Here is a 19,829-nt window from a genome sequence, read left to right as displayed (position 1 = left end):
ATTCACTAAGCAGTCAGTTTTTCCTTTTCTATGAGATGATGGTGCCAGACATCGTGACAAATGATGTGTGGAAAAATTAGCTTTGGTTATTATCAAATTATTAAACTTAATTGATGAGTGTGTTGAGAAATTGGTTTGAAATTTTATAAATGAGAGACTGACTAAACGTAACCATGTATATATAAATACAGTATATACAGCTGAAGTCAGAAGTTTACATACACCTTAGCCAAATACATTTAAACTCAGTTTTTCACAAGTCCTGACATTTAATCTTGTAAAACATTGCCTGTTTTAGGGCAGTTAGGATCACTACTCTATTTTAAGAATGTGAAATGTCAGGATAATAGTAGAGAGAATTATTTATTTCAGCTTCTATTTCTTTCACCACATTCCCAGTGGGTCAGAGGTTTACATACAATTTGTTAGTATTTGGTATCATTGCCTTTAAATTGTTTAACTTGGGTCAGATATTTTGGGTAGTCTTCCACAAGCTTCTCACAATAAGTTGCTGGAATTTTGGCCCATTCCTCCAGACAGAACTGGTGTAACTCAGGTGAGTCAGATTTGTAAGCCTCCTTGCTCGCACATGCTTTTTCAGTTCTGCCCGCAAATATTCTATCTGATTGAGGTCAGGGCTTTGTGATGGCCACTCCAATACCTTGACTTTGTTGTCCTTGAGCCATTTTGCCACAACTTTGGAGGTATGCTTGGGGTCATTGTCCATTTGGAAGACACATTTGCAACCGAGCTTTAACTTCCTGGCTGATGTCTTGAGATGTTGCTTCAATATATCCACATAATTTTACTTCCTCGTGATGCCATCTATTTTATGAAGTGCACCAGTCCCTCCTGCAGCAAAGCACCCCCACAACATGATGCTGCCACCCACATGCTTCACGGTTAGGATGGTGTTCTTCGGCTTGCAAGCCTCACCCTTTTTCCTCCAAACATAATGATGGTCTTTATGGCCAAGCAGTTACATTTTTGTTTCATTAGACCAGAGGACATTTCTTCAAAAAGTAAGATCTTTGTCCCCATGTGCACTTACAAACTGTAGTCTGGCTTTTTTATGGCAGTTTTGTAGCAGTGGTTTCTTCCTTGCTGAGCAGCCTTTCAGGTTATGTCAATAATGGACTCATTTTACTGTGTATATAGATACCTTTCTACGTGTTTCCTCCAGCATCTTCACAAGGTCCTTTGCTGTTGTTCTGGGATTGATTTGCACTTTTTGCACCAAACTACATTCATGTCTAGGAGACATAATGCATCCTTCCTGAGTGGTATGATGGCTGCGTGGTCCCATGGTGTTTATACTTGCGTACTATTGTTTGTACAGATGAATGTGGTACCTTCAGGCATTTGGAAATTGCTCCCAAGGATGAATCAGACTTGTGGAGGTCCACAGTTTTTTTTCTGAGGTCTTGGCTGATTTCTTTTGATTTTCCCATGATGTCAAGCAAAGAGGCACTGAGTTTAAAGGTAGGCCTTAAAATACATCCACAGGTACACATCTAATTGACTCTAATTAGCCTATCAGAAGCTAATTGGCTAATTGCCTAAAGGCTTGACATAGGTCACTTAGTTAACTTAATGTAAACTTCTGACCCACTGGAATTGTGATATAGTCAATTAAAAGTTAAACAATCTGTCTGTAAATAATTGTTGGAAAAATTACTCATGTCATGTACAAAGTAGATGTCCTCAACGATTTGCCAAAACTATAGTTTGCTAATATGAAATCTGTGGTGGTTAAAAAATGAGTTTTAATGACTTTAACCTAAGTGTATGTAAACTTCTGACTTCAACTGTAATATTTTGTGGATTATGAGTTTTTATTGAGAAATGTATTGATTTAATGCTGTCTTAATGTTGAATTCACCAAATAGGTCAAGGTTTAAAGACCCCATAAAATCTCTTGATGAATGCAGTTTTCCTTCTAGTGTTGAGGTATTTCCTGTTGAAACAGGAATTTTGGGCTGGACATATCCCTTTTTGGTGAATTAGCCAGTAGGCTTTAGTTCATAGCAGTGAACCATAATTTGGAACTTCCTAGTCAGTTGCAGGTGGGACTAGTGGGAGGGACATTCTTATTCTAGAGAGCATCTGACAATGATCTTTGTGTCATCAATATTTTTTGTCGGTCTCCTGAAAGCGAAAGACTACATATTTTGTGAACCTTTAGGAGCACACTAGCATATAGATGGACTAAGCAAACAGACATGGACTAAAAGCCACAAAACTCTGGGTCTTTAATTAGGAATTGTTAAGTAGCCTTTTAAAAAATATTAAAATAAATAAATAAATAAAAAAACAATTCATCTTGTTCACTCACCAGTAGGTCAAATAATACTGGCGAAAGACACTGGACACTTGTTTACTACTGGTCATGATGACATCATATCCTGTGCACCAGCTGTGTTTTTGTCAGGCAGATAGCGATAGTGTCCGCCTGTCTAGAGTTGGAAGAACATGTAATAAGATAAATGTGTCTGTTTTGTGTGTGTTAATGCTTGCTGGCTTTGTTTGAAGATTAAACTCATGCCAGGAAGGAGTTATTCATTCAAGTTCTTTATATTCATGCTACTTGTTGAGTTGAGAAGAATGACGGCAACAGGATTTTAAGTGTTGTGAAATCACCCTAGTTCAGCACCAGTTGTTTACACCTCAGACTTAAAAAGGGTCATGACAGGGGTGTAAAAATATGTTGTATAGTAAATTTACTATATGTAAAATAGTAAATAGTAAATATGTATAAAATAAAAGAGTAGATGGGGGGGGGTCAAGCACAGCAACTCATCCACTCTTACGATGATGATAGAGATGGCTGAAGATTGAAAATTGTTAGAGGAAGCAAATGAGTTAAGGGGTACTTTGCTGTATATCAAAAAAGGAACAAAAGTATGTTAACAGTGAAAATGACAGAACAGATAAAAAAAGATTCAGACCTTTTGTTCAACCTTTTAAGAATGAAGTGAAAGCAGGCATTGTGACCAAAACCAGGACTGCTTAGAGACCTATTTTTGTGTGTGCACAAAGCATAGCGCTGCATGCAACGACCGTGTGCTACGTCTTATCCAATTTCCGTGAGACAAAATTCTTAGTACAATTTTCGTGCCAGTGCAAAGTGCAAGTGGCTGTGGGTGGGAGTGTTTGTGCTATCAGTGGGTGTATGTGCGCAAACTGTGAGTGTATTTTATGGTAATGAAGTGGCGCAAAGTGCAATTTGCTATTTTCCTGAGAAATAGGTCATTCCATTAAGATGTTTTAAAAACAAGTCTTTTTTAAGCACAAAGTGTAAATTCTGTTCTTACATTTGCAGTTTGGAGATTCCATCAGCAGGTGGTAAAAAAAATTCACGTCCAAAGACAAATGTCAAATTATGTCCCTGACAATCAGTTATAGCTGTCTTATGAAACTAAATTTATGAGATTTGTGTCAAACTATCTATGACCCCATTTCCACCTGGTATTAAGATGCATTTGTGGTGATTGGATCACATGTGGTCAGCGCTAAATACTGGTCTAAATGGGTCTAAAAAGTTTTGTGATCAGATTACAAAAACTAAAAATGCATCTGAGCGCATCACATTTGAGGTGTAAATGCTAATCCGTCCTGTATGTGTCCTGACAGCAGCGAAGCGCCTCCCCTCACCTGTCAATCAACAGCTGGGCTAAAACAAGAGTTTAAACTTTGCCGGTTACGAGCGGTTTGAAAAGGAAAAAACGTCCGATCGGAAAATAAAAACAAAAAACAGATAGAAACACAAGCAAGAGAATTTCATGGATCTTCTTCGGTGTGTTTGATTCCAACATGCAGGGACACTTATGAGAAGCACGAACAGCTGCAGCTCAGGTTAATACAACTAATCCACTAAAATAACGGACAATTCTGCTCGAAATGTTGCTTTTGTGTTTAGATTACATTTCAGCTGTATCAGAGAGAAATAGTGCACTGTTTTTTCACACTTTCATTGTCTTTTCTGACTTTTTTGTAGTTTATTATCATTCAGGAACACACTGACATAGTGACTGATGTATGTCATCATGAAACAGAGTCTCTCCCCTCCAAATTTGATCACAAGTGGTCACAGGAGACTATTTGAAGTGACCAGGTGTAAACAGCGACGTGTCTCACTTGACCACGTGATCGGATCCCACAAGACACATCTTAATACCAGGTGGAAACAGGGTCTAAAGGTCATGGATTATTTTCAATTATTATGTTTATATTTACAATTTGATTTATTATCTACTTTGCATTGGTATTTTTCCACCTGTTGTCATAGTGATTAAGTCACTACAAAAGGTGCCAGTGAAAGAAATTGGAGAGGATAAAATGTTTGGATTTGGTATATGATTTTTTTTTTTTAAATTTCATTATTGCAGTTATTTGATTATATTTTCATTTTGTTTGAAATGTAATTTGAATTTAGAAATATTTTTTTATTTCATTTGTGTAACGGGTAATGTCTCTGCTTAAGGGAAAGTAGGAAGCGGGAGACGGCGAGATCCAACTCAAAAAGGTAATTTATTTGAACAAACACAGAAAAACTCACTTTTCATTGGAATCAAAACAACACATTCTCTGGGTGTGTGTGTGTGTGTGTGTGTGTAGATCTCTCTCTCCCCTCACTGGTGTCCGGCTTGCTCTTAAAGCCCATCTCCACTCTCACTGCAATGACAAACAGCTGTTAGAGACAATCATTGCCATGTGATGATCCTTACCTGATCTCTCCATTCACAAGCCGGCTCTCAACCATGCCCCCACCACCACAATTTGTTTCAATAAATTAATTTAATTCAGTTCAAATCAAAATTGACTGGTAGAAGTGAACTGCGTGCCGATACAATCACTATTAATACTAGACATTATTTGTGTGTCAGTAGATGAAAATAATTAATAATACTTACATTCCCTATAATTTAATGGAGCGTACATCCAATCCTGACAAGATTACAATTTTCTAAGTATATAAAAGGAGTATGTCCATATTTCTATCATTCTAATTCATTACGTACAGTCCATTTACACTACCAACTTATGAATGTGCTGTCCTTGTTTATATCGCTGGTGCTTGAGGGAATGGACTATAATGGACTGTGAAGTTAATAGGCACTAACTGGAGAAGAACCTCCAAATTAAATTGCACTTGACCCAGCACATTAGCACAATGCACGCGTGATTTCACCAAACTCACTTGCGCCTAGATTTAGCGCATGCTAGCACGAAAACACACAAACTTCATGGCCATGCCCATTGACTTTGCGCTTATCACTTATGGCATAGTCCTGTGCTTAATGCTAGCGCTCATAAAATAGGACCCCTAAAATAAATGTAAAGATATTTATTCTTACAAGGAATTTTTTGGGTTTAATTCAAGTTAAACTCTATTGACGGTGTTTGCGGCATAATGTTGATTACCACAGAAAATCATTTAGACTCTGTGGTGATGGGGGCAAGGTAGAAAGGTAAGGATTGACACCTGTGGGAAATTATCTCTAACAGCTGTGTTTGCAGTGAGCTGAGAGGGGTATAAAAGAGCAGTCCATTCCGCCGGAGGGGGGAGAGAGAGAGACAAATGCAGCAGAGTGTTCTGTGTGTTTTGTGTTGTGCTGAAAAGCAAACCTAGTTGTGTTAGACAAGAAAGTGTGTAAAATAAAGACTTGAGTTGAACATTAACCCGGCCCTCACTTCCTCCAAGTCAGAGACCTTGTCACAACTCATCCCTTGTTTTTTAAATAAAACAATTGTGTGCAGTAAGGTACATACAATGAAAGTAAACGGGTCCAATACACAAAACAGTAAATACATGGTTTTTCAAAATATTAGCCACAATACTTAAGTATAATGCATGTTAACATGACTCTAGTGTGATCAATTCGCTTCGTAACCCTGTGTAAAGTTATACAGTATTTCAAATCCATTGCCGTGTCGACGTATCACCAGTACACCATGTAGGCATAAATCCTGGGAACTTTTGCTTGATGTAAAGGCTACCAAGAAGAGAGCTGATATGACTTTGAGTTTTCTGTTTTTCCGGTTAACATTTTTTTTTTTTATTGATTCATATAGGTGACAAAGAAAAACAAAACACTGAATCAACTTTTAACTCCCACTTCTACCCCTCCCCAATCACCAATCCCACCCCTACCCCCAACAAACATCCCTGTGGTCACACATAAGTACAGACACACACACACAAAAAAAAAAAAAAAAAAAAAAAAATATATATATATATATATATATATATATATATATATATATATATATATAATATACACATCTAAAACTAAGCCTCTCTCTCCACAGCCCCTCCCAAGAGTCCCCAAATAACCACCCCATTTCCCATCAAATGAATCCCAGTTCCCCAGCCTTCTACATGACACCTCCTCGAAAGCTGCCACCCTCCCCATCTCCGCGCTCCAGCCAACTTCCATCCCCTTAAAACAATCTGTCTGCCTGCCATAACACTGGTCAGGACCCAATTTTTTTATGTGTTTATCCCCTATATCGATGACCGCCCCATCGCCCAAAAGTCTGGGGCAAAACGAAACCCGAGTGACCAACACATCACACACAAAATTCGTAACCTTCAACCAAAATTCATGGATCTCAACTGTTCTCTTCTGTTTTTAAACAAGCCATCATGTTATCCTGTTCATGAACAGACAAAAAAATTGTGATGGATTCAGCGTTCTGTCGAAATAACAGCCACCCCTTATAATCAATTGCTTTATACCGCAGCCAAGAAACACTCTGGCCGGTGTGGTTATGGACTGAGGTCTGTTCTGATGAGTGATTTTGATCTCACTATGATGTTTAGTATAAAAGTCTGCTCTCATGTCTGTTCTGCGAGTGCATTTGAACTTACGCCGGCCCAGAACTGTTGTCACATCTGCCAGTAATTTTGAATTGTCCACTGTAATGCGATCACACTGGAATGTGAGCTCATGCACTGTAATTGGATGGAAGCGTTCCTTCTCATGAATAATCTGGAAAAACGCTCAGAATCTACTGACGTACATGTGTATGTCTTACCAATCATAACTCAGAGTTTACGCATAGACCTCATTTTTGTGATGCGGCTTCAACTTTAGTTTTTAAACCAGAAGAACAAAATGGCTCAAACAATGAAAAATAAACACTTTCCCTTTATTAATGAGCAAAAATGAGCTTTTATTGTGTTTATTTAGACTTGTCTTGGCAAGATTTGTCTTGGCAAAGTCTGGTTCCAGTACCAAAACTCTAAACATACTAGTAATCGGTCAAAAATGACCCAAAGTCATTAGAATGGTAAAATGCGGATCTGGTATCCACAATGACAGTGATTTTGTAGACAACTTATCGGTCAAAAATGACCCAAAGTCATTAGAAGGGTAAAATGCGGATCTGGTATCCACAGTGACAGTGATTTTGTAGACAACTTATTATGCATTTGGGGAAGGATGAGGATGTTTGTGCGTGTGTGTGCATGTGTGTGTGTGTGTGTGTGTGTGTGCATCATAGTAGACAGACCATATGGGGATTTCCATATCAGACAGGAAGCTCTGGGACAGTAAGAACTCTTCTCCAACACGCTCCTCAAATGCACAGTTAAGGAATCTCACCTCAGCAGTTTGAAAACATAATCACAGCTTGCAACAGCATTCCCAGCGTGTGCTTTCTGCATGTGAGTTTGTGTGTCTTTTCTCTCAGTGACTTTATCGTCAGTCTCTTGATAGCCTGTATCAGTTCCTTTCAGCTGTATACACACAACATACACTGTAACTATTGCATGTGTATATGAGAGACATTGAGCAGAAGCATGGTCATGTTTGTGTGCGTCAGTGTTCGAATGGGTTTACATTTGAACTGTATAAATTATCTCACATTTATCTATTAGTGTGCCACTGTATAAGCCTATTTTATTGGTATGCTCATGTATGATGTAGACTAGGTAATACATGTATTTGCATGTCTGAGTGTGTTTGTGGGAAAGTTAAACTGTTAGAAATCTCTCTGCCTTTAGGCTTGTGTGGCTGGCTGAACAGAGACTCCACAGACTTAATCTGCCAGCGGCCGAGAATTAGGTCAGCCACCTGACTGTGTGTGCTACGTCTATTACTGCACGATAAATAGAATATTGATGAAGCTCTAAATCATAAGTGAGAGGCCTTTATAACAAGTGAGCTGGAATGATCGCTAACCGGCTGATTCAATCTGAAGCCAATAGCTTAATTAGTTTAATTCATTCGGCCTGACTGTTCCACTTTTCTGATTAAGGTCATCTGATTCATGTGCTTCAGCTTGGAGGATGTGTGTAACTGCATTTTATGCTTTTTATTTGTTTTTTTATGCTTGCTTTTAGAATGTTTTATTAATTAATATATGTGTAATTCTATTTTCATTATTGTGACAAAAGAAAAATTTGTCTGTTTGGGGTTGATAAGGATGAGTAGGGGAGAATTATTTTTTTCCCTCAATAAAAAGGTTTTACTCATAAAGAATTAAATAATATTTTTGAAATGCAGGCCTATGTATAAAATCAAAAGCGCTCACATTAGGTGAAGGCTCCAGTCATATCAGTAACCTTATAAAAGCTGTTTTATTCTACATGGAGAGGGTCCCCTCATGGGGGCTGCCGTGTCATGATCACATAACCAGCCAAATACAACTCGCTTAATTTCATTAACTGCCCTGATATTGGACACTTGCACTTATGAATGAAATTAATCATGGCTGACTGTAATAGTGAACTTCTACAGTGCTGTCAGTAACTGAAAACTATTGTGTTTGAATGATGTTGCATACAAACCCCAAGGCAACACAAACAAACAAAACAAAAAATTACTGAGTGCACATTTAAATACATTTTAATAAAACACGAAGTGTTTAATTCAGTTCTCTTTTCAACTTACTAATATTAAAATTATTTCTCTCTTTTACTCAGTTTATGTAGAGTGAGAGACTGAGACAAAAGAGAGGACTTTATGTTAATTCTGATCTCTCTCTCTCTCTCTCTCTCTCTCTCACGCTGAGCTCTGATTTGCATGATTGGTTCTCTCGGCTCAGTGGCTTTACTGCATTCCTTAGCCTGACCCCTTGTGAGCCGGCCTAAGGAAAGAGGAGCCGAATTATGGTTTTGTCCATCTCTTTTGCCTTGCTCTCTTTGTTTCCTGTTTTCATTTTAAAATACATTTAGACTTTATGGTTATTTATTGAAAGAAGGAAGCTGCCTTGAATGCAGGTGGTCGGAATCTCCATAATACTCTAGTTCTGTTGTAGTACTTCTGTTTAAATGTTCATTGTAGGGGAGACCGGGGGCAATTGTAACATTGTTTACATTTTCCTTCATATATTTCAAATATTTCTGCCATTTTTGGTGTAAGAAACTGTAGAGCCGAGGAGGGCGGGGCCGGGTTGGAATGAGACACACCCGGTCCCCAATTAGCCTGATGGGGCGCGCGAGGGATAAAGGCGGCCAGGGACGATAGTTCGAGAGAGAGAGAGAATTACAGACAGCTGTGCTGTGTTTTGGTTGTGTGTTTTTGTGTGTGTTTTTAGTTAATAAATTATTATTTAAGTTGTCAAGCCGGTTCTCGCCTCCTCCTTCCCGCTAAACCCCCTTACAGAAACATTTATACAGTGTGCCCCAAAAGTAACTGTACCATTAATAGACTTATAATGAGAAAGACTAGATCATAATATCAAATTTAATACAAGAAGTTCCATTACGAGGCCAATTGTAATACTTACTTTTACTAACCCACTAAATCTTAAAAAAGATCATGCATCAAAGTTATAATGCCATTGCTTTATTACTTAATAATATTACTGAATAGTTTTCTCCTATATATAGTAATTATTTTTTAGCTGACAGTCATAATGTGTTTTAAAGTCTTTAGTGGGAGCTACATCATATATTAATTATATGAAGTAAGGTAAATCCTAATAAGTAAAATATATTAACTAGATACTTTTACTTTTAAAGATTACATATTTCAAATCAGTCATACAAAACAAGTGTTACAATTGCCCCCAACCTCACAGCAAAAATGAAATCCTGCATAGTAGCTACCAGCAACGATGTTAGCATCTTTCATTGTTGTTAACTTTTAACCAAAGACCTATTGCTAAAATGGATATGTTTAAATCCAAAGGCATCAAAACTTAAACTATACAGTAGACAAAAAATATTGGATATCCAAACAATAATCTCTAGCTCACATATATTATATTTTTGTTGAAAGTTTCTCAAAGTGAAACAATCACACTCGTTTTTCTCAGGCAGAGAGAGAACTTTACTAAGCATGTGCTGAGTAAGGCCAGAAACATTTTTATAACAAGTAGGCATGTGCAAATGTGAGCGCTTGGCCAACACATTGCCAACGTGTTGGCCGGTTGAAAATACTAACATGTGTTGTTGAGTTACTGTGGCAGTAACAAACCTCAACCTCAAGGGGGCTAAAGAGTTACCTTCAAAAGTCTGTGCTGTTAAATTGGATGTGTTATTTTTAGGTAAGTTGTTATATTGACTTTTCAGCAATATTCTCTTCAAACTGTTGCTCCTCAATGACAGAGGTTGGCTTGAAAGAGAAAACTTTCGTAGAAGTTCACAGTAATGGGTGCTATAGTGCCCCTTGTGGCAGTGCTGAGGCTGCAACACGTACTTGCGTTATGTTATGGTCTAAAACATTTTGAAGCGTCTGTCTTTACGTACTTATGTACACTATGTTTAAGCCTTTAGCTGAATTGCAAAAATGAAGTAATGGGGACAACTGAGTCTGCTAGACAAGGTCGTTCTGATGTCCCTTCTGCATCAGAAAGAGAAAAGACAGTAAAGCTAGAGAGACAGATAGAGAGACAGTAAAGCTTTTAAGACTGCAGTGTGATCAGTAAGCAGCCGTGCATTGTGGGTATTGATCTAACTGGCCTTTATAAACCCATGGCCTTTGGCTGGCCCCTGATTTTAGACATACTTTATCTGTGTTAGAGAGAAGAAGAGAGAGAGAATGTAAGAGCGGACACAGTGACTCAGCAGACTCGAGATTCTGAGCCGATCTTTGTCAGACACATTTCTCAAGCAAACCATACTGCTAAAGCTTGAAATGTCAGTATTTTGATCACCCATAAGCCACAGGACTTTGGGGTGAAGTGGCAGTGGATTTGAGACATGCATCTCATTCCTGTAATTCTCATTAAGAGTGGATTGAGGCTGAGAGGAAGTGTGTGTGTGTGTGCTAAGGATGGGGGTCTATGGAAGTGCTACAGGTGCTCAACATAAGATGTGATGCTAATTTTAGTGATGTTGGCAGTCAGTTGCTATGAATACAGCAGGGTGTGTCTGTCTCCTTATTTCCCACTGTAGGGATCCGGTGTGCACCACAAATGAAGAACCTCTTTCAAGGAAATTATCTGTTTGCATTGTAATGATATACGTATGCAGTGCTAATGAAGGCAAAGACATGTTTGTACTGTGCAGAAATCTTGTCAATGAACTGACGTTATTGTGTATGTTTGAAATAAATCTGTTTATCCCTTTAGGTGGTTTACATTTGTAATGGGTTTTAATAGCATGTGCTTATAAGGTAGCAGAGGGGCGGGTGTTTTAGAAAGTGCTGCTTTATAACACTTTCCCCACTTCTCTGAGAGCTTTTGGTGCACATCTTTACATCAGTGCCCCAGCTCTGCTACACTGCTTTTTGGAAATTCACAGAGTACTTTAGTTAGAGAAAAACCATAAGAAGAGGATATTTAATGTCCCTAAATTCTCTCTCTCTCTCTCTCTCTCTCTCTCTCTCTCTCTCTCTCTATTAATTTCAATTCAATTTGTATTGCTTTATTGGCAGGACACTTTATTACATATTGCCGAAGCATTGCAGAGGAAAACAGAAGAAGAAGATAATAGATACAGTGGGGTCCCAAAGTCTGAGACCATAGTGACAATCTGGTGTTTAAAATACCATTTAACCTGGAAATAAAGTTTTAAAATTAATATTTAATTATTTAAGATACTGCACTACTGAACAGTATGTCTAGAAACCACAGAAAAGCATGTGTGTGCATTTAAACAGACTTGAAACTGCATTGCGTGCATCGGAGGGAATTCAAGAACCCTAATGTCAGTCTTTTGTGTTCGTGTGAATGTCTGAAATCACTGCTTTGGTGACATTCTCACTGCAGCAGAATATGGTTGTCAGTCCTGTTTTAGGGGACATTCAGTCCGAAAACATTCTTGCGGTAAAAAAGCTAGATGCAGCGCAATGAATGGAACAGATTGTCTCGAGATGCCTTTTTAAAAGTCGATACACTTGTCAATCACAAACACTGACCGCGAATGTAGCCTCTGTTTTGCACGTTTCCTGTGCAAAGAGGAAAACTCAAACTGCGTTCTTTTTCTCCGTCAACTTGAGTTACTCATAAAACCTGAATATTGCAGGGTCAGTGCACCTTTATAACTGTGAGTGACTGCGTGTGTTTGTGACAGACAGAAAGGAAGGAAGTGGTTCACCTGAATGTGAATAAGTATGATGGCAGTAAAGTGATCTGTTCATTTGTCTGTCTGTCTTGAACAAGTGTGCTTTCCCTCTGTAAAAAAAAAAAAAAAGTGTGTGTATGTGAGTCTGGTTCTCTGATTGCTTGAGGGGTAAATGGGGGCAGTAAATGGTTTGTATTTGTTGTGTTGGTTTGGGTTTTGTTGTGTGGCTGAAGGTGAGAGCATTTCTGAATGGCTTTTAAGAATAAGAATATGACATTAATAACATGGAAAAATAAATGAAATGTATAATAAAAGTATTTGCAAAGAGCAACAAATGTAAGTCTGCACATTACAGCATAGATTACATTGCGCCTTGCAGGGAAACAAATGACTGAAAAGAAGCAACATAATGAATAAGAATTCATAAAAAAAAAGTATAATTAAGAAAAACAGGTCCATAGGAGATACCATATGAGATAACTGATACAGTTAGGTAAAGTAGTATAATAATAATAATTGTTATTATTCAATATTGAGTGTCTTTGTGTCATAAATACAAAGTAGAAAAAATCCCCAACACTATGAGACATCTAAGAGGGACAATCCCGTTTTCAGAAATGAATTTCAGGCCCTGATATTGTCCAGTGTAAGTGTTTCATATGATTTCAGTTGTAATGCTGAGGTAAATGGTAGTGAAGAGAGATTATTTCTTTTGAAATTCCTCTTCCAGTTTGCCAGCAAGCAAATTAGTAGCCTACCATCTTACTTTTAGGAAAGTGCCAGGTAAAGGTGAAGGAAAAGAGGAAAAGAGAAGGAACTTTAGAAGAGAGTGAGAAGAGTGATGCAGAGAGTGTGACCAAAGTCAGCTGCAATAGTTTCAATATTCAATCATTGTTTATAAATGTTTGTGTTTAATTCACTTTTATGCCACAGTGTCATCTACTGTATACAATGTAGAAAAGAATGAACTCATATGTAACAGAAAACAATTAGAAACGATCAACTTTACCTGCGTATCGAAATTTCATTGAGACATATTCAACAGTGTATGATATACCATAGTTCATCACATTACTACATTCACCATGGTCAAAATACATAACATCCGAATTGTCATGTGAAGTTTCAATTACATATTTACCACTGAACTAGAAATGTCCCCGTTTTTCATTTCAGAAATCTGGTCACCTTATTCTTTAACTCACTTTCTAACTTAACTTTCTTTTACTCTTAAAGTGGGTTTGTGTTGTTGCCAGTTTTATCTCAACTCTCTGCCCTGTGGCTCTTCTATGAACTTGTCCGACCACCCTTAACAAGTATGGAAGATGTCTGAGCTCTTTCTGTTTCCTCTTTGCCTTCTAATTTATGACTGAAGTTGTGTTAAGATGGAGGAGGGGAGTTCTGCCAGGGAAGAATGTGGACAAATGTGGAGAGAGACTGAAAAAATTTGAAAGAGAAGAAACAGTGCATGATGTCATAGAACTAACAATTTTATTGGCTCTGCTCAACGACAGCTTTACATAAGTCTTTCTCTCTTTTTTTGTCTTTGCTTTCTTTTTTTTGTAACACTTTCCTTCTGACAATCTTAAAGTGGAATGTTCTATCAAAAAGGGGAAGAAAGTGGGTCTAGGAGGGAGGGGAATAGGGTTGAAGATGCAAAAATGTGTATGCGTGTGTGTGTGTATGGGGATGTGGGTTGGGTGTTGGCAGTAATATGGCTGAGATCACACTGAGCTGCACTGAAGAGAATCACATTTCACTCACCACCACAACTGAACACATGTATGCCTGCTCTAGAGCAAATTTCAATCTAATCTCGATTAAATTTGTTAGATTCAGCCTAGCGACTACATGTGGTATACATTACTGTCGTATAATTGATTGTGGCTTTCATTGGTGTGCCACGGTGTTGTATAAAGTTTAGAGGTAAGCAGTTTATGTAGTATGTGTGGTTTTATTTTATTTATATTGCTGTGCCATAAAGCAGAGTGATCGCTATTCAAACTGAAAGTATTCTGACAATTAAAGGAATATTCCAGGTTCAATACAAGTTACAGTAAGCTCATTCAGCAGCATTTGTGGCATAATGTTGATTACTACAAACATTTATTTTGACTCGTCCCTCCTTTTCTTTAAAAAAAGCAAAAATTGAGGTTACAATGAGTCACTTACAATGGAAGTGAATGGAGCCAATTTTTGGAGGGTTTAAAAGCAGAAATGTGAAGCTTATAATTTTGTAAAAGCACCTACATAAATTCCTCTGTTGTTTGTAAAGCTGTAAAGTTGTTTATATTGTCATTTTTACAATGGTTTTAGGGTTTGTTGAGATTACATCATGATCGTCATGATATAACTTTACACAGAATGGGTTAGTAAGTGATTTTATCACACTAAAGTCATGATAACACACATTGTTTATGTCTTGTGGCTATACTTTTGAAACAGTATTTAAATGTTTACAGATTGGCCCCATTCACTTCCATTGTAATTGTCTCAGTGTAACATAGTTTAAAAAAAAATTTTTTTTAAGGAAAGTAGGGGCAAGGCAAAATTTTGTTTTGTGGTAATCAATATTATGCTACAATTGCTGTCGATTGACCTCAACTTGGATTGAACCCTGAATATTCCTTTAAGGCTCTTTGAATAGAGCTATGTCCCAAATGACACACTATACACCATGCACTTACAATATACACTATACACTCAGCCATGTAGTGTATGAATTTTTAAAGTGGAGTATCGTCTCAAATGGAACACTTAATATTTTTTAATACATTTAACAGCTGACATAGGTGACGTTTTAAACGCATACAATGTATTGCGGCTAGCTTTAGCACGTTAGCCATCCTCAGTTCAACACTTGTATCTCAAATAACATCCATATTCACAGCCTTGGGTGATGGTAAAGCATTCAACTTACATTTGTAAGGCGTTGTCTTTCCTTTAGTTTCGCTAGTTTCTACATTCTCCATTATTTACAATCATTATGTCTGACCAGCAATGCAGCCAAGTAACTCCGCCCCTTCCGCTACGTATGGCAAGCCGCAAGTGCTGAGCGTATGAAGTGTCCAACATCCCACACTCCGTTTTGACGGATGAAGAAGTGCATCAACCGGGTACTCATAGTACACTTCTTTTTGTTGCATTTTCAGTGTTAACACACTACTCACACTACTTACATGGCATAGAATAGTGCAGAAGTGTGTGGTTTGGGACACACCTTAGGTCCAATAAGTTACCACCCAGAACACCCAAGCATTGTGGCAGTGAATTTTGCATGGGCCACTCACATTCAGAAATCATTCTGCTATACTTACTCTTGTTTTTCTCTGAAGGTAACAGCTAAACTACACAAACAAGTAGCCTTGAATACTCTTGAAGATTTCTTCTTTGTAAATTCTGTGCTTGAACCTTCTGCCGGGACATGCTGATTCCTTTCCCCTGTAAATTCATTCAGCAGGCATATTAAAAGCATTTCACTGCTGCCACACAATTGGCTGATTAGATAATCTCATGGATGATTGTTGGTGCCAGATGGGCTGGTTTGAGTATTTCTGTAACTGCTGATCTCCTGGGATTTTTACACAAAAGTCTCTAGAATTTAATCCGAATGGTGCCAAAAACAAAAAACATCCAGTGAGCAGCAGTTCTGTGGATGGAAATGCCTTGTTGATGAGAGAGGTCAACAGAGAATGGCCAGACTGGTTCGAACTGATAAAAGTCTACGGTATCTCAGATAACCGTTTTGTACAATTGTGGTGAGAAGAATAGCATCTCAGAATGCTATTCTGAGATGCAGGTTGGCGCTGTTTTGGTGGCATGAGGGGGACCTACACAATATTAGGCAGGTGGTTTTAATGTTGTGGCTGATCGGTGTAAGCGCAGATGTGTAAAGTAAAGAGGTAGATGTGTCTCTTTACATTTATTTTTGTGACATCGCAGATTTTAGCCAGCAGGTGGCGACAAAAGACAGTTATTGTGTGTAATATGAGACAGTTGAGGTGACATGCATCGAGTCAGCATCAGTTAGTCAGTGTTTTCATTCATCTGCACTCCGTGATCTCTGGGATTACTACTTCACTACTAAAGCTGGGAGATATCTTTAAACAGCTTTAAATTAAAACATTTCAGCATTCTAATTAAGGCTCATCAGAGCTGAGAGACAACAGACTGATTAAGTACACAAACTAATGGTGCTTACCTCTTACTGGAGTTTCCACATTAGAGAGGACATACTGTTCAAAATGGTGGGGGAGATTGCTGTGTCTTTAGTGAATAGACCTTATTCACAGCAGTGCCATCTTTGATTTTTAATTGGAATGACAACGAGGCTGTGAGGGATAGACTTACAGTCTCTTCAATGGACTTTACTGCAGTTTTAAGTGTTTTTGAAAAATCTTTGAGCTTTATACAGCTTTATACCATGCGTGCCATTGAAGAGATGGTAAGTCTATCCCTCACAGCCTTCTTGTCATTCCCATTAAAAATCAAAGATGGTGCTACCATGAATAAGGTCTCTTGCTCACCGGCTACCGCGAAATATGGAGGAATACCCCCGCTCAGGCGGCTATTTTTCCTCAGAGGAAATAGGATGCATTTGACCAAAATGACATTATCTTCAGAAAGCTGACTAACACACTACAGCATCTCTGTTTTAGAGTCGAGACAAACTCAGGTAATCACACATGCTCTCTCTGTCTCTCTCTCTCTCTCTCTCACTCACACACACACACACACACACACACACACACACACAAACAGACACACATCCTTGTTTCTCCAGTAACTTGTTAGAAACAGCCCAGGCCGTGATACTAAAGTGACATTTTTGAATTACTAATGGAGGCTTGGACGCATCATTTGGTTTGACCTAGCAACGGCAGATTCTGATCCGTTGCGTAAGAAAGTAGCTCCATGCACAAATGTGTTTTTTTGAACGTAGTTAGTTTTTCCTCATTTTTTTAAATATACTTGTTCATTGAACTGTTGTATATAAGCAATATCACACTAGTAATCATGCTATATGGCCCAACATCAGCACTGCTGTGATTACCTGTGGCACTAGTGCTGCAGCTGAATCACAGCAGTGCTGATGTAGGGCCATATAACACTCTTGCTCATGTGAGTTTAATTGTCTCTGCATATTAAAATGGGGATAAGCGAAAGTATTTTATCTAGTATTTTAAGTAATTATGTAAGTTTTGTTAAAAAAAATGCAATGGTTTGTTGAAAAGTAATTTTTCTATTTTCACTTGTTAAAAGTTTTAAAAAAGTAATTGTTTTACTTTCACGTGTTAAATGTTTTAAGAATTAATTTGATTAGAGACCATTTTGATGATGAAGTTAAATTAAACTTAAAAACATGGAATTCTGGAATAATACTGTAATAATAATAATAAAAAAAGCAAAACAAGATTTGAGGAAAAATAAAACATTACAGTAGGACCCTATTTAAAAACACTTAAGCAATGCATGCTTAATTGAAAAACAATTGAAGGAAACATGCATTTGTTTTAATTTATTATTTAGATACGTGTGTGTTCAATAGCACTGTAACAGGTAAAGGTTGAGCAAGGAGGCGGGAACCGGCTAAACAGTCAATGTTAATTTTAATGATAAAACTCAACATAAAACAAACATAAACAAACACAGACACATATGCAACGCGGCCGCGTGCGTCTCTCTCTCTCTCTCTCTCTCGAACTGGTGCCTCCGGCTCATCTTTATCCCCCTCCCGGCTGATTAGCCCGATTCAGGGCCGGCCGTGTGTCCTCACGATCCAGCCCCGCCCTCCTCCTCGTCACACTCCTCCATCGCCCAGCTCAGGCTGGGGAAACCCCCGGCATGACGCACTCCCCTCCCTTCCTGTGCTTTTTTATTTTTAAGAGGAATATTATGAATTGGGATGCTGTGCACAGACCTAACTGTAACTAAATAGACTATGTCTCATCTAGCAATGGACACCAGGAAATGACAACCACTGAACTCACCAACTCGCTTGTGGTGGCAGTGCTTTTTTATTTTTAAGAGGAATATTATGAATTGGGATGCTGTGCACAGACCTAACTGTAACTAAATAGACTATGTTATCTGGTCATTATTGTTGTTGTTGTTGTTATTATTAATGATAATTAAATCAAGCCAAATCACCTACACCAAAAGTGTATTAAAAGTTGCCCGTTCATCCACACTCGTCTTAGAGAATCATGTTGCTGGTACATCAAGCCAAAAATCCAAGGCACTCACATGGAGTATAGACCTTAATATTAATAAGGCTGGCTATGGGGCCTGGGTAGCTCAGCGAGTAAAGACGCTGACTACCACCCCTGGAGTTGTGAGTTTGAATCCAAATCAAGCCTGCCGGCAGGTCTTCCCCGCATTTTGGAGCCCTGGGAGAGATGAAGGGAGGGAAAAGAGAGAGAGAGAGAGAGAGAGAGAGAGAGAGAGAGAAACTTGCTCGCTGGATCCCGGACATGCTGTCGCCCGGTCCTCAACCGCTCCTCCTCCCTCTGGTGGATGCCAGCTCGCTCCTCCCCCGGCGGATGGCAGCGAGTCCTCTTGTGCCAGTACAGAGACCACTGAATAGTAATTGATCTGTCAGAGGCAGGGCTCAGGAAAAGGCATCACTGCAGAATGCTGTTGTAGATTAAGATGATCAGACAAAAAATCTGTCATAATTTGTTCACCCTCATGTTGTTCCAAACTTTTAGCACTAAAAACAACAAGTTCTTGTCTTAACACGAGCCATCTTATGCCTTCAAAGACTTCGAAAATGATACATGAGTTGCATGGACTATTTTTATGATACTTTTGTGTCCTTTTTTAAACTTAAAAGTGAATCATGATCCACTGCCATTATATTGAAAATATGGACCGAGATATTAATTTAAATTTCTCTTTTTTTGTTCTGCAGAAGACAGAAACGAAACAACATGGGGTTTGTAAATGATGACAACATTAATGACAACATTTTCATATTTGTTAAACTATTCCTTTAAGAAGTTTACTGAAGTGAGTACTGACGCTTGGTTTATTATTCAGTAATGAAGGGTTGATAAACATGGTAAAATTGTTTTTTAAGTGATACCGTTTTGTGATGCTTCAGAAATTTGGCAATTTTACAATTTTTACATAAGTTTGATGTTGGGTTTATGATGGAATTTTTTGAGCAGGTTTTATGACATTGGTTGAGAATGTGGCTTGTGTGCCTTGCATTTTAATTAAGAGCAAATATTTTGTTGGTTAACACAGCGAACACACAATTTCTCCACCCATAGACACAGATGCGTAGCATGTTTTAACAGTCTGTCTTGACTTATGTATCGCATGTGCAGTCTGAGGCATATCTCTTCCTTTCTAAGGCGTGGTG

The 19,829-nt window shown here is 38.2% G+C and overlaps 1 protein-coding gene across 5 annotated transcripts in view; it reads left to right on the top strand.

The window, feature by feature from the left end:
• Positions 1 to 19,829, top strand: part of LOC127452871 (polypeptide N-acetylgalactosaminyltransferase 1-like) — a 157,898-nt gene that overhangs the window by 21,495 nt on the left and 116,574 nt on the right. The window contains exon 1 of one of the 5 annotated variants that reach the window (XM_051718697.1): positions 4,507 to 4,525. The exons of the other annotated variants lie outside the window; for them this stretch is intronic. The gene's annotated coding sequence lies outside the window, so the exon portion shown is untranslated. Of the gene's footprint in view, positions 1 to 4,506; positions 4,526 to 19,829 lie in introns of those variants that run through there. 5 annotated transcript variants of the gene reach the window in all.

Source organism: Myxocyprinus asiaticus, chromosome 15 (genome assembly GCF_019703515.2).
Source record: "Myxocyprinus asiaticus isolate MX2 ecotype Aquarium Trade chromosome 15, UBuf_Myxa_2, whole genome shotgun sequence".
Classification (NCBI taxonomy): domain Eukaryota; kingdom Metazoa; phylum Chordata; class Actinopteri; order Cypriniformes; family Catostomidae; genus Myxocyprinus; species Myxocyprinus asiaticus.
Note: the sequence above shows the minus strand (reverse complement) of the source record. Positions and strands in the feature narration are given on the sequence as shown.